This window comes from Halichoeres trimaculatus, unplaced genomic scaffold, assembly GCF_033239565.1.
Source record: "Halichoeres trimaculatus isolate MK-OKI-2021-1 unplaced genomic scaffold, fHalTri1.1 fHalTri1_scaffold_18, whole genome shotgun sequence".
Taxonomy (NCBI): Eukaryota; Metazoa; Chordata; class Actinopteri; order Labriformes; family Labridae; genus Halichoeres; species Halichoeres trimaculatus.
Genome location: NW_027437196.1, coordinates 18,658,534 through 18,671,615, shown reverse-complemented (window position 1 = coordinate 18,671,615; position 13,082 = coordinate 18,658,534). Strand labels below are relative to the sequence as shown.

General features: G+C 39.3%; 1 protein-coding gene across 3 annotated transcripts in view; it reads left to right on the top strand.

Moving 5' to 3' along the window:
* Nucleotides 1-13,082, top strand: part of ctnnd2a (catenin (cadherin-associated protein), delta 2a) — a 338,809-nt gene that overhangs the window by 113,777 nt on the left and 211,950 nt on the right. The gene's annotated exons all lie outside the window — the stretch shown is intronic.

Below are 13,082 nucleotides of genomic sequence, written 5' to 3'. Positions count from 1 at the left end.
TTCCATGTGTGTGTGTGTGTGTGTGTGTGTGTGTGTGTGTGTGTGTGTGTGTGTGTGTGTGTGTGTGTGTGTGTGTGTGTGTGTGTGTGTGTGTGTGTGTGTGTGTGTGTGTGTGTTTCATATTTTATGTCTGCTTTTGAGGTTTTTGTGTGAAAAAGGATATTTCATGTGAGACTGCACATGTGTGTTTGTAATTTTGGGGCATGATGGAAAAGGTTCAGAGTCCTAACTGACATTACTTTATACCTTAACCACACACATACACCCAAAAAACACATACACATACACACACTAACGCCTCAGCATACACACCCTGGGTGTTTTCCCCTCAGATCTGTGGAGTGATGCTACTGGAAAAGAACAGTTTTCCCCCGCTGTGGGCTGCATTTATCAGCTGGATGGATTGGTACAGCACTGAGGTTGCAGGCAGAATCATACACAGATAAACACACACACACACACGCACACATACACACATCAGTGGTGTTAGATGGGGTAGAATAACACCAAGTTTGTTGGTTGCTTTGCACACACACACACACACACACACACACACACACACACACACACACACACACACACACACACACACACACACACACACACACACACACACACACACACACACACACATCACAGACAGCCACATGTCAAAATGATGTCAGAGCATGATAACACACTTCACAAATGTGAAAACATGCAAGCTCTGGCGTATTTCGCTGCCAGACGCAAACACACACCACGATCATTGCTGAGGGCTTGAAATGACAGACGTATCATCACAGCCCTCAGCTTTCACAGTGTATGACAACATACACCTTTACTCAAAGATAAACATGGTCACAAAAAGTTTTTCTGTGACTTCTCTTTGCTAAAGAAACTGATTGAAACTTTGTTGGACATGTGCTGGAAAGATTATTTATCACAAGTTCTATAGCATTTTAGCCACAACTCTCCATCTACTTCACAATGCTAATGCTAATAAAAAAATCCTTTGCGGTAGAAAAAAAAAAAGAGGGCTCCTTACAGAAAGAGAAAGTTGGTAAAAGGATATGATTGGTGGATAAATATGACTGACATTCTAATCTTACATGTTTTGCTAACAGCTGAAACTTTGACCTTGGTATCCTGCCTTCTGATTTCATTCAGTTTGTCTTCTCAAATTATTTCACATACATAGTTTGTGTCTTTGCAAGAAATAAAAATAAAAATCCAAGGTAATGTGAAGTTGGTAGAAATTTGGGCTCAGTTTGAGCTGTATCTGTTTATGTGTATGTTTTTGTGTTTGCATCAATTTGAGAGCAATGTCAAAGAGTCAGATTCATATATATTCAGCTTCCCTCCGACTCCCTCAGGCAGCTCATTGTCGAAGTACACAACCTTTGGGGGAAACAGAGCATGCTGAAAGAAACGTCTTTTGAACTTTGCATTTTTTTTCCCCACTGAGCCTCAGAGGAGACTTTGTGTGGAAAGTTTTCTGTTTTACTTCCTGGTGTTGTTTAGAGGTTCTGCGCAATGTTAATATACCTGTATCGAGTTTTAAAAATACTTCCAGCAACCATAATCACAAACCAAAGCATTACATATTGAAACTAAGCACTATATGATTTTCTCTTGAAGCATACAGTACACAAAATTTTCTCTGCTGGGTGTTTGTATTCCACATACTCCTGTTATGAATCCCCACTGTGATTTACAGTCAAAATTCAAAGCTGTTTCTACCACCCACTGGTCCTTTCAAAGAACTTCACTGGAGTCTTTTATTTGAAAATGTGGCAAAAAAGAAAACTTTTAAATTCTCTTCTTTGATGAACACATAAAGCCTTGAAAACCATTACATGATTACATGTTGGCTGATATTACCTTAACCGTATATCTGCTCTCATGACACTCTGTACATGTATTATTTCTGTTTTTCTTTTTGCTTTTATGAGACTGCTGTTGTTATTCTGGAAATGGATGGTGTAATAACACATGCAGGAATTACTGCAGGGAAGTAGTTTTTATATTTCAAATGTAAGGGGTTAGCGGATCACACATACCGTAAGTTCACAGATTGTGGATCAGCCGAGATGTAAAAGTAGATGCACAATAACCTTTTTCTTAAAAGGCAAATGGCAACTCTGCAGTTTAAGGCTCACACAGCGTCTCCATGCATCTCAATTTACTGCATTCTTTCAATGTTCAGTGTGCACTACAGTAAGACAAGCAGTCTGAACTCTCTGCTAAGAAAGAAACACTCTTTAACATTAACAGCTAGAATTTCAACAGTGATTTTTCGCAGTGGTCACCATTTATTTTCACCAAGGGGTTCTTGCAAAGTTATTTTAATGTTCACAAAGATGATTTCCTGTAGATTCCCAAATAACATGCATTTCAGACTGCTATGTTGAATCGAAGCGATCAGGGACAGAGCTGACACATCAACATATCAGTCAAAATTCAAATCTGACTCATCAGTTTTAATTATCTTTATATGTTTTTGTGTTTTCTTTGATTTACCATTTTACACTCAATCTGTTTTCCTCATGGCACTTAAAGGCTGTTTACACAACAATGGTTTCTGGATAAAATGCAAAAGTATTGTTGTGTTTCAGCCTCTTTTTCACATGGAAACAGCATTTTACCAACATAAAATAGAAACTTTTAACAACAGCCCCCAGAGTGGATTTTTCTGAAACACTGCAGCTGCTGTTGCCCTGTAAACAGCAAACCTGAGTTTTTTAGTGGAAACAGAGATGTCATGCTCCGCTTTGTGCATGCAAAAGTGAAACTTTCTGTTGTTACTATCATCGCAGACGACCATGTTGTGCTTGTGCTACTAAATCTGCTGGATCTGCTGACCGTCTTTAAACAAAATGTGCATCTGTTGCACCACTTCTGCAATTAGCACTTGCCAGTACACCAAATGACTACTTCAACTCTACTTTGGTGGACATCTACCAGAAGCCGCTTCTGGACAAGGCAATCATAGCACCAACTATGGTGTGCTTACTACAGTGTTTTCAGTCCCTCAATGTAAACGCAGATTTTTATTTATTTATTTATTTATTTTTGGCATTTTGGGGTGAAACATTGTTGTGTAAATAGGGCCTTAAAGGTAGAGTCTTCAGGAGTTTCCCAAAAAAATTCAACCTTTACTGGGATAATCCTGCTCAATCATCACTTTTGAGCCTCTTTACATGTGTGTCAGTGCCTGTGTCTGCTTCAAACCCCCTCCTCTGTCTGTTGATTCTTTGTGTCCAGACGTTTCTGGGCAGAAAGGATGCGGGGTTGCATCAGCCAATCACAGTGCACCCGGTGTGCAAGTGACTTTGCGTGTTGATAATAGTGATTGGAAGAATCTATCCTGAGCTGCTACAATAATGGACCTAACACAGAGAAAGAAAGACAACCAAAGTGAAACAAAACACTGAACCGATTAAGCTTTTCACTTATCGTGGGTGAAGCTTGGTTTGACCTTTACTCGCTTTCAGGCACTTGAAGAGCAGCTCAGGACAAAGAGCAACACGAGTTGGCTTTCTACTGAGCAGGTATGTGTCAGATAACCCAGTGATTAGCTTGTGCTATCACGCCAAGTCTAGTGCACAGCTCTTGTGTCTCTCCCACCCACGATGCTGCAGGTGGTTGCTGGGCTAGTGGGTGAGTTTAAGTTGTCACAGTCGGAGGCTGTGAGTGAGTGTGCTGCCGCTGGCACTGAGCCAAGGAGGAGAAGCCCAAGTTGTGTTTACTAACAAGTAACGAAAATTCCTGCAGATCCTACCTTTAAAGTGGTGTGGTGTATTAGCCATATACACCAGATAAGTATGTCAATATTTTTCAATGAGGAAGAAATGACTTGTCCCTCAGAGACACTTTTTCAGCAACTTTAAACCCTTAAAGTTTATTCCGGTATGCAACTGAGCACTTTCATGATATGTGATGGTTTGGTTACTTTTCCTCACTGGCAACATCTGCAGACTGTCAGCGACATACAGTGTTTTAAAAGTTTGTGGAAATGTCATTTCTTTCAACTCTTGAGTTCAGTTTTATCTAAGAGTTTTATCTTGTGAATCTGTTTGGGTGCCTCAGCTTTAAGCTTGTGAGTATGTCTTCCCTTCCATGCGTATGTGAGGGGTATAGTCTGTCTGCTGTCTCACAGTTACATCATCTTATGATTATCACATCAGATATGGAGGATTGGCTTTGTAAAGCTTTTCTGTGAAGGCTCACTGTATGCCACTAAGTCCACATTAATCCCTCTGTGCACTTGAATTTGTCAGTGTGTGTCATGTAAAGAGTGTGATGTGCATTTTTCCCCTTTTGTGTGCTAATGCATGCACACATGACAACACACCTCTGAGCTTCCCCGTTTTATATTTCAATCCGTTTTTGATTGACACCATCCTTTGTGCGGACTCTGAAAGGCTCCCTTTCACAGATTTTTTTTTTGTAATCATCACTTTCTGGTTCCAAGCCTAAGTATAGATATTAGTCTGCAGTGTAACCGTAAAATGATCAGAGAGAGACTGATGTTATTCAGAGAGACAGTGCTAACCTTTCCCGTGGTCTCCTACATCGCCAATCATTTCCCTCTCCTTCATCAAGACTCAGTGACAGTCAGGAGCTAAATATAGAGTGAAAAGGGTGGCTTTGAGTGAAGAGGTGTGATGATAATACAGCGCCAGGTAAAAAAGGAGGAGGGCAGATGAGGTAGTGTGATTTTGAAGAAAAAAAAGGCATTTAAAAATCTACATAAACACCAGGAGGTCTTATGTAGGCCTGGGCGATAAAATGATAGATATATAATGCAATATAACTTTCATTTAAATTGTGATTAATATTGATATCAGCTGATATGAAAAAATATTTGTGATAGGATTTTTTCTTGTACCGCCCAGCCCTGTGTATATGTAATATTGGTTTGACATTTAATAAAAAGCATTTCCCTTTTTTATCCCTTTAAAGCCACGTTTCTCTTTTTGTGACACTCTATATCTTCTCAGAAAAGATTTCCTGTGGGCTGCACACTCACTCAGCAGTAGATCCATTACTCTTACAAGTCTGTAGGGGTGAAAGCCACCTGGTACTGTTTTTGTGAATTCTTGTGCATTATAATCCTAAACGTGTGGATTTTTGTGAACAGGCTGTTTGTGACTTTTTATTTTCCCATGCCTGAGGTGAGTGCTGTGTCTGTGTGTGCGTGTCTCTGTGTGTTCTTGGCATCCGCTGTGAGCCTGCGTGTCCTTAGTTGCGTTCCGCTCGATAAAGCAATTCAGGCATCTCCACGGACTCCTCCTCAGAGCTCAGGACCCTAAAAATGCCTGACTGTGGTGCAGAAACCCAAGGCATTACTGACTAACATCTGCTCACACTGTGAACTGTTGGCATGCGACACAACACTTTACAGGAAGGAAACGCACATGCTGGCACACACATGCAACCATGTACACTCCAAACGCCGTGCCGGGACTAATTTATCATTTTTCTAACATTAGTGGTAAGTGGCAGCCAGTGGGAAATATTTGCTCCTGCTGTCTTCTCTGCCTGACTGACTGTGTGGCTCAATGTCTTCAGTGCTCTTTTTAAAGGGACATACCACTAAATATATGGTCACTGTTTGTCAATTGGTATTCATCTTTTTCTAATAATGCTATACAACAGTGATACAGCACCAACTTTTGTAAAGTCATCAGCATTTAATGACTATTTATATTCAGTGGATGGACAAAGTGCACAAATTTTTGGTTTGAGTCCAAAGATTTGTCCAATACATATGAAAGTTGCTCAGTCAAATTACTACATGAAGTACTGGAGTTCTGCTTCCTAAAATGCTAAGGTATTCACACTAGTTTTGAAAAAGTGTCTAAAGAAACTCTTAGACAACTCAAGACCTTTATGGAAGACCTACTTTGCTCTAAACCCAATGTAACCAGAAAGGACATAAGGGGTGGGAGAAAAAAATGAAAATCAATATACCGCAATTTTTTGTTTGACAATATCAAAATCAGGATTCTTTGTCAAAAAATGTTGATGTTTTTTTTTCAAAATTCAAATTCTTCATTTGAGTCTTGTTTATAAACCGGATTGGAAAAAAGTTACCACTTTTCTCCAGCAGAGGGTGAAATGTTATTCTTTATTCACATGATGTGCATTTTATGGGAAAATATGGCTCCTGATCCTGATAGACATTATCATCATTTAACTTTTTCACATGGTCTGGTGTTAAAAAAATCAAACTGAAAATCGCAAAATTATAAATATTGAAGCATCATTGAACACATATCAATGGATACAGAGGCCAAAGATGCTATCTTTCGATCAGATATGAACACATTCAGTAACACAGCAGCTCTCTCAAACTGCATACGTTCACTCAGCATTCAATTCTAGCTCCTCAAGACAGAGGAAGACCCACCTCCAGCACTGCTCTGCTAATTGCATGGCTGCATGTTTCATACTGGCTCTTTCAGGTTTCCCAGAATAGCTTAATACTGTACAGTACGGTATGTTTATGTATATATATATAAGGGGGTCCTTGCTCCGTCTCTCCATCTGTTCGGGGTCCTTGGTCTGAAAAATATCGAAGATCCCTTCTCTAGACAGTGGTGACCAATCACACCTGCTGCTTCTATCCATCCATCCATCCATCCATCCATCCATCCATCCATCCATCCATCCATCCATCCATCCATCCATCCATCCATCCATCCATCCATCCATACCCACAAACTCTTCAAGTAGCTGATGGGCATTACCAACAACAGACTTCATACAATTAGAGGAGCGGTTAAAATGTTTACATTCCTATGAATCACAAATCAGTCTTTTGTGTAGTTTTATTATCACACATTCTCACATCCTGATTGCAGTTGCAATTGCACAGATTGATCCCACAACAGTAATTTTCTGATTGCTATACCCAGGTTACTTCCTGGCCTCCTTTGTCATTGTTCAAAACCTGAAACAGTCAACATTTAGAGACACGTAGATGAAAAATAAATCATAGCTTTCATCTGCCTTGTGATGACCCAGTTGGGCATTCTCATACAACAGAGAAAATAATGTGTTGCTAAGCCACTTATGACTCCAGGCGATAGATTATCAAGGCTGTAAATGAGTTGTCAGGTAAGCTTGTGTATTCTCCAACCAAATTGAATAATGTTGTGTTCATATTCCTCTGGCTACAAGCAAACATGGAAGCAGCTTGATGCCTTGTGGCTAATGGTGGGCAGTATTTATCACCTGACAAATGATGGTATTAAAGAATAAATAACTCTTTAGAACAAAGAACGCATTATAAGAAAGAGTGCAGCTGTTAAGGAGACACGTCATTAAAGAAAGAGAGCAGCACACAGAAGTCCGTTTTAATTTGCCAATTATTTCAAAGCGTAAAGGTCATGTCAGATAACAGGAGTCCCAGCAGAGGAAAGCAGACCCTCAGTTGGTATGCAGATGGCGGCCAAGTTGAGCGAAACAAATGCGACCTCCAAATGAGTGTTGTGTTGTTTAATGGAATTGTTAGCGTTTAGCGGAGAGAGATAGGGGTATCAACTACTGAAGGAGAAGGAGAAACAAAGCTGGAAGACCAAGGGAAAGAAAACACAAAGACACAAGAGAAGACACAGGGACGGGAAGAAAGAGACTGAGAAGGAGATAGATGGCTAATGAGGAGCTTTCATTACCCTGTGGCAGCAACAGAATACAGTTGGTTCATTGATTTATGATTTTCTGTTTTTTTCCTGTTTGCTCTTTCTCTCTTTGTCTTTTGGTTGTTCTCATTGTCTCATTTGCTTTCACCTTTGTCTTACCCTTGCTCTACTCATCTATCCCTCTATCCCCTTTAATTTTCACATTTGTTTATCAAGTCTGTTATTCACTGTATCACTGGCAGGCCGTCTAGTTCAGCAGTATAAACTCATGTATTCCCCTTTTCCAGATATTGCCTCTAGCCATATAATTTTTTTATTTTGCTGCCTTGCATTTGAGATTCTTATAAGTTAAAGAATTTGATATATACTTCTTCCTGGGCGGCTGACAGGTCCATGATTCAAGCATCACTGAAATATTTGCCACTCCTGTTGATGATTTCATACAACTATGATCATTAAAAAGTTGAGTGAAAAGAACAGGGGTTAGAGGGAAACTTAATGAACAGTTTCAAAGTTACTAAAATTTAAATTTAACTTGTGATGAAAATAATAGCCTGAAGGTTTGCAAATTTATGAATATTGGTCCCACTAGCTCAAACAGTGCAGCTCACTTTCTAGATGAGTAAAAGGAGTTAAACGAGTTACTCCTAATTTTCATCCAAACCAAAAAAAGTATACTTAAGGCTGCCATGGCCCCATTGGGCACCCTTACAGATAATATTGTCATTGGTTAATGCAAGTCTTAGCATATCAATTTTGCAAAGATTCTGTGTCTCAAACAAAGCCACTGAACATATTGAACTAATACAAAGAGACTTTAGTAGACTTGTAGACCAAAAAGAAAAAAAAAAAACGTGTGTGTTCATGTGTGAAAGAGAGAGTAAGGGGGGGATAGAGGTGTAAAGTTCATGTCCTGAGGCAATAACAGCTTTCTGATTGTGTTGCTCAGACTTACACATCTGCCCAAAGACCCCTCGGGTAGGTCAGACAAAGGTGAAGCCTGTGTGTCCAAGAGTGTGAGTGTGTGAGTGACTATATATGAGAGGGAATGAAAAAGGGAGTGGAGGAGTGAGTCACCACATACACATGCTTGTGCTGCTGTGCGTCTGTGACCAGTCCCAAAGCACGTATAGGATTATTAGTTCTAATCAAGCCGTGACATTTAGTCCCACCCCAACAGGGACCAGCGTCTGTGTGTGTTATGCACACACATAAACACGCATCTCTTCACCCTGAGTCCAAGACTTCTTTCAGGGGTAGACACATATACCACCAGACTATAAAGTTCTCCCACCCCGGGGAACAGACATTCACAGCACTGAATCAGAGATGACCGCAGCAATAGACCGCTGACACATGGCAAGTGCCTGAAACATTTTGAGTTGTGTTTGTCTGACTTTCTGTAACTCTTTTTCTGCACTGCTCTGGGATATTTACTGTTTTCTTCTTTCTCCTCTGTTCTGCTGTTGTTGTCCATGTTGGTTATGTTTGCCTTCATCCTCACTGCTTTTATTTTGTCTGAAGTTTGTGTTACGATATGACACAGTACAATAATATCACAACGTGATTTACTGTAGTACAATACAGTAGTGACTTTACAGTGTACCACAACACTGTGTGATACTGTTATACTATGATAGTTTGATGTAACAAAGCAGGATGTGACATGACACCGTATGTGATATATTACAGTGCAATGCTGAACGGTAGAACAACAAAACATGACTGGTTTGACTTAACCACTGATATATATAGTGGAGTAGTTCCTTGATCCTAATAAAGAAAAAGTTTGATGGGTTAACAGAATATTGCACTCAAAATATCATCTGCTGGATTACAGATGTCTAAAGTAACTCTAAACCTTAGGGAGAAAAAGTCTTTTTGGGCTAATGTCAATGACACAATGATTATCTGGTCTTTGTAATAACACAATTTGGCCTCTGTTTAAAAATGTCTCAAATAAATGATGCATTCCTGATAGGGATGTCCTGTTTTTTTTTTTTCCCCTGAGTCATTTGATTTTGAGTATCTGCCGATACTGAGTCCCAATCTGATGCTTCTACTGCGATCCATTGTGCTCTCAGCTTTGAGCTCCTGTCATGTCCTGCTCCACTTTACTGCATTCAACCAATATTGTCACTGCAGCAAAGTGATGTCATGCCCTGGGTTGTGTCTGTATAGAGTTGAGCTGGTCTGACTCTGTGCCACCACATAATGCTAGAAAATACTTAGCTTAAACATTAGACGTCTGATGATTTAGAATGAATGTGTATATATATAAATATATAAAAATATATATAAATCCTTATATAAATATATATATATATATATATATATATATATATATATATATATATATATATATATATATATATATATATATATATATATATGTGTGTATATATATATATATATATATATATATATATATATATATATATATATATATATATATATATATATATATATATATATAAAACCACATGATTGGCCCTGTTTTCCGATCACTACTCCGATCGGGACATCCCTTTTTCCTGGGTGGTTTGATCATGATCAGCTAGTGGGTACTTGGTGCTGGTGACGAGTAACTTTATTTCTTATTTAAGATTGTGCATTCAGATATCTGGCACATTTGTGCCAGATATCTGAAGGTGGAGTTAGTAAAAAAATCTTTAGGAAGAGAAGCTTCATGTTTGTTAAAAACAAAAAAACAAAAAAGGCATTTTTCAATGAATTTCAGATATAGACTGCATAAAACATGGACGTAGCCTCCGTGATGTCACTGGTCTGTTCCTGAAACCATGAAATGAAGCCAATCTGCGGACGCAGGCACATGTGCTATGACGCCGGCTGTGAGCAGCTACAGGGCGCCCACCGCTGCCGGTCATGTGACCTGGGCTGTGCCTCTGATTGGAAAACCAAACGATCCTAATAACTTCTAAACCACAGAGATAGAAAAAAAAAATCCACTCACGGTACAGTGTGTGCTGATAGTGAAATCATCGTTTTGTACCGAAACCGTTTTTTGAACCAGGCTGTAAGTATACTTTTGACGCCGTAAAAGTCAGTTTTTATGACTGGGTATGTACGTGACTTCTGATCTTTCTGCAGCCAGCCTCAAGTGTATTCTCAAAGAACAGCAACTTTTAGCATCGGCTTCATTTTTACTAATTGGATGTTGCCCCTTGGTTTCAGAGAGAACGTACGGTAATGTGCCGGCTTAGCTAAAAGGTTGCTAACCAGCTTAGAGACACTGTAAATCTGACTTCTATTACTCTGCTTGTTTTACATTTGATACAATCAGATTGTCTTTATCAAAGTCATATGACTTACTTATTTATCAGTCATCAGACTAAATAACCTGCTTGCCCATGGCTAAAGTTAGTTACTTTCAGGTTTTTATCCATCCACAGAGGTGGAAATGAAGTACATGTGGCACACTGGAACCTGAGATAACATCTGTTGTGATTTGTTGCTAACTAAATTGATATTGATTGACTGATTGATTGATTGATTGATTGATTGATTGAAAAATGCTCCACAAAATGACCTAGTGTATGATTCACTGCCAAGGAAGCAAATGTACACTTTTTAAAAGGCAGGAATACACAGCATAGCATTTTTGTCTTTGCCAGTTAAAAAAATAATTTGACTAACAGAAAGCAAACCCTTAACGCTAAACTTGAAGTTTTTGTATCTCAGCCTCTGCTTACCAGCTCACAGCAGAGTGAGCAGGCTATGAATGTTTAATAAAGATTCCCAATAAAGTTTCCCAGATACTCCTAACTGGATCAAAGTGGTTGTCAAAGTGAGTGACTGACAGCAAAATTTGTTTTCAGCTTATAAGTTTCCAGCTTAAAGCTTGGCATACTAAAGAAAAATGCAGTACTTAATATCCAATGACTGTAGCAACCAGGTGTAATATACTCATTAATAAGCATGAGGTTATTGCATCATATTGATTTCTGCATGCAGAGAGATGCACCACACACACATATGCTTTTTGTTTTCTGTTGGATCTAATTTATTGGACAGGTCCATCACATTCCGACAGCTTCTAGACTTCATCATGCAGTTATCATTTTACAGCTTTTTTGGTGCTCTCTTTCTGTCACTGACCACCCTCCTGTTTTGCCACGGCTAAAATACTATCCAATTACATTCCTTTATCTCACTACACCCCACTCTGGTCTCCTGCGTTGGGTGATAATAGAGGGATCCATCACGCCATTAGCTGCAGGCGGTTTTATAAGCTCAGCAAAACGCTGCATAGAGAGAACTCAAATTATAGGTGGCTGCATTATACCTTAGAATACACCTTGTGTATGGGCCTCTGTGTTTCTCTGTGTATGTGTGTGTCTGTTTGAGTAATGATGATACCACAAGTCATGCTCCCCCCTAATGACTGATGATGCATTTCCAAGAGGAGGCGAGAAAAATGGTGGCAGGTGGCAACATCTCTCACGCCGCTGTCATCCCCACTGTCTATCTTTCTGTCTGCCTCTCTCTCTCTGTTGTTTCATCTCTCCCCAAAGCTATTTGTCTTTGCTTTAAATTACATCTGGGCCTGCTGTATTTTAGAGAGCATTTTTTTTCTTCTCCACACAACAAAAATTTACAGTATCTGGATACCTTATCTAAGGCTCTAGCTTGCTCAAGTCTAGTTTTGTAGCAGTGCAATCTGCCATGTAAGCTTGATTGAATAAAATCTGCTGATGTGATTTTGTTCTGCCTTTCAGAATGACCGGTGTAGGGATTTAAATTGTCTGCTTCTTGTTGGAAAATGGACTTTTATCTCAGGTATCTCGACAGGGGAAGTCAGAGGTCAGAGCTAGCTGAGAAGGAGCACTGAATTGTTGGCAGAGATTTAAGGATTGATTGTTGCTCAGGGACACTTAAGTACAGCCAATGTGTACAAAGTATACTAAGAGCTTAAATACTGCTTGTCCACTCAATGTTTGATCCTTGAACTGGAGCCAGTTCAGGGGAAGTTGCACCACTGCAAAGTTTGTAACCCTGAGAAAAATGTGCTCAAAATGAAACCAAGTGAGATGCTGTTACTCTCCTTTTAGTTCACTGGAAACACTGTCTGCTGCTGATTTTTGAGTTTTACCCATGTTGGACACATTGACCATGTCTTTATTTTGGGTAAAGGGACCAACCCTCTCATTGGAACTTGTTTTGCAGCAATTATAATTTTTTTCTACAGCTATTCTTTCATTCTGATTCGCATTGGACAGATGGCTGTCATAATTAGCTCTGGGCAGTGGCATGTTTTAAACCCAACTTGTACCCTGAAAAAAACATCTCTTTTTCTTTTTTTCTTCCAGTATTCTATTTTTTCACGATACGTTTGTAATTTTTACTAGGTGTGCACCAATAACCATTTTCTGGCCAATCACCAATCTTTAAAAAAGCCAGACCTGTAGATACTGATTTGGGCCTATACAT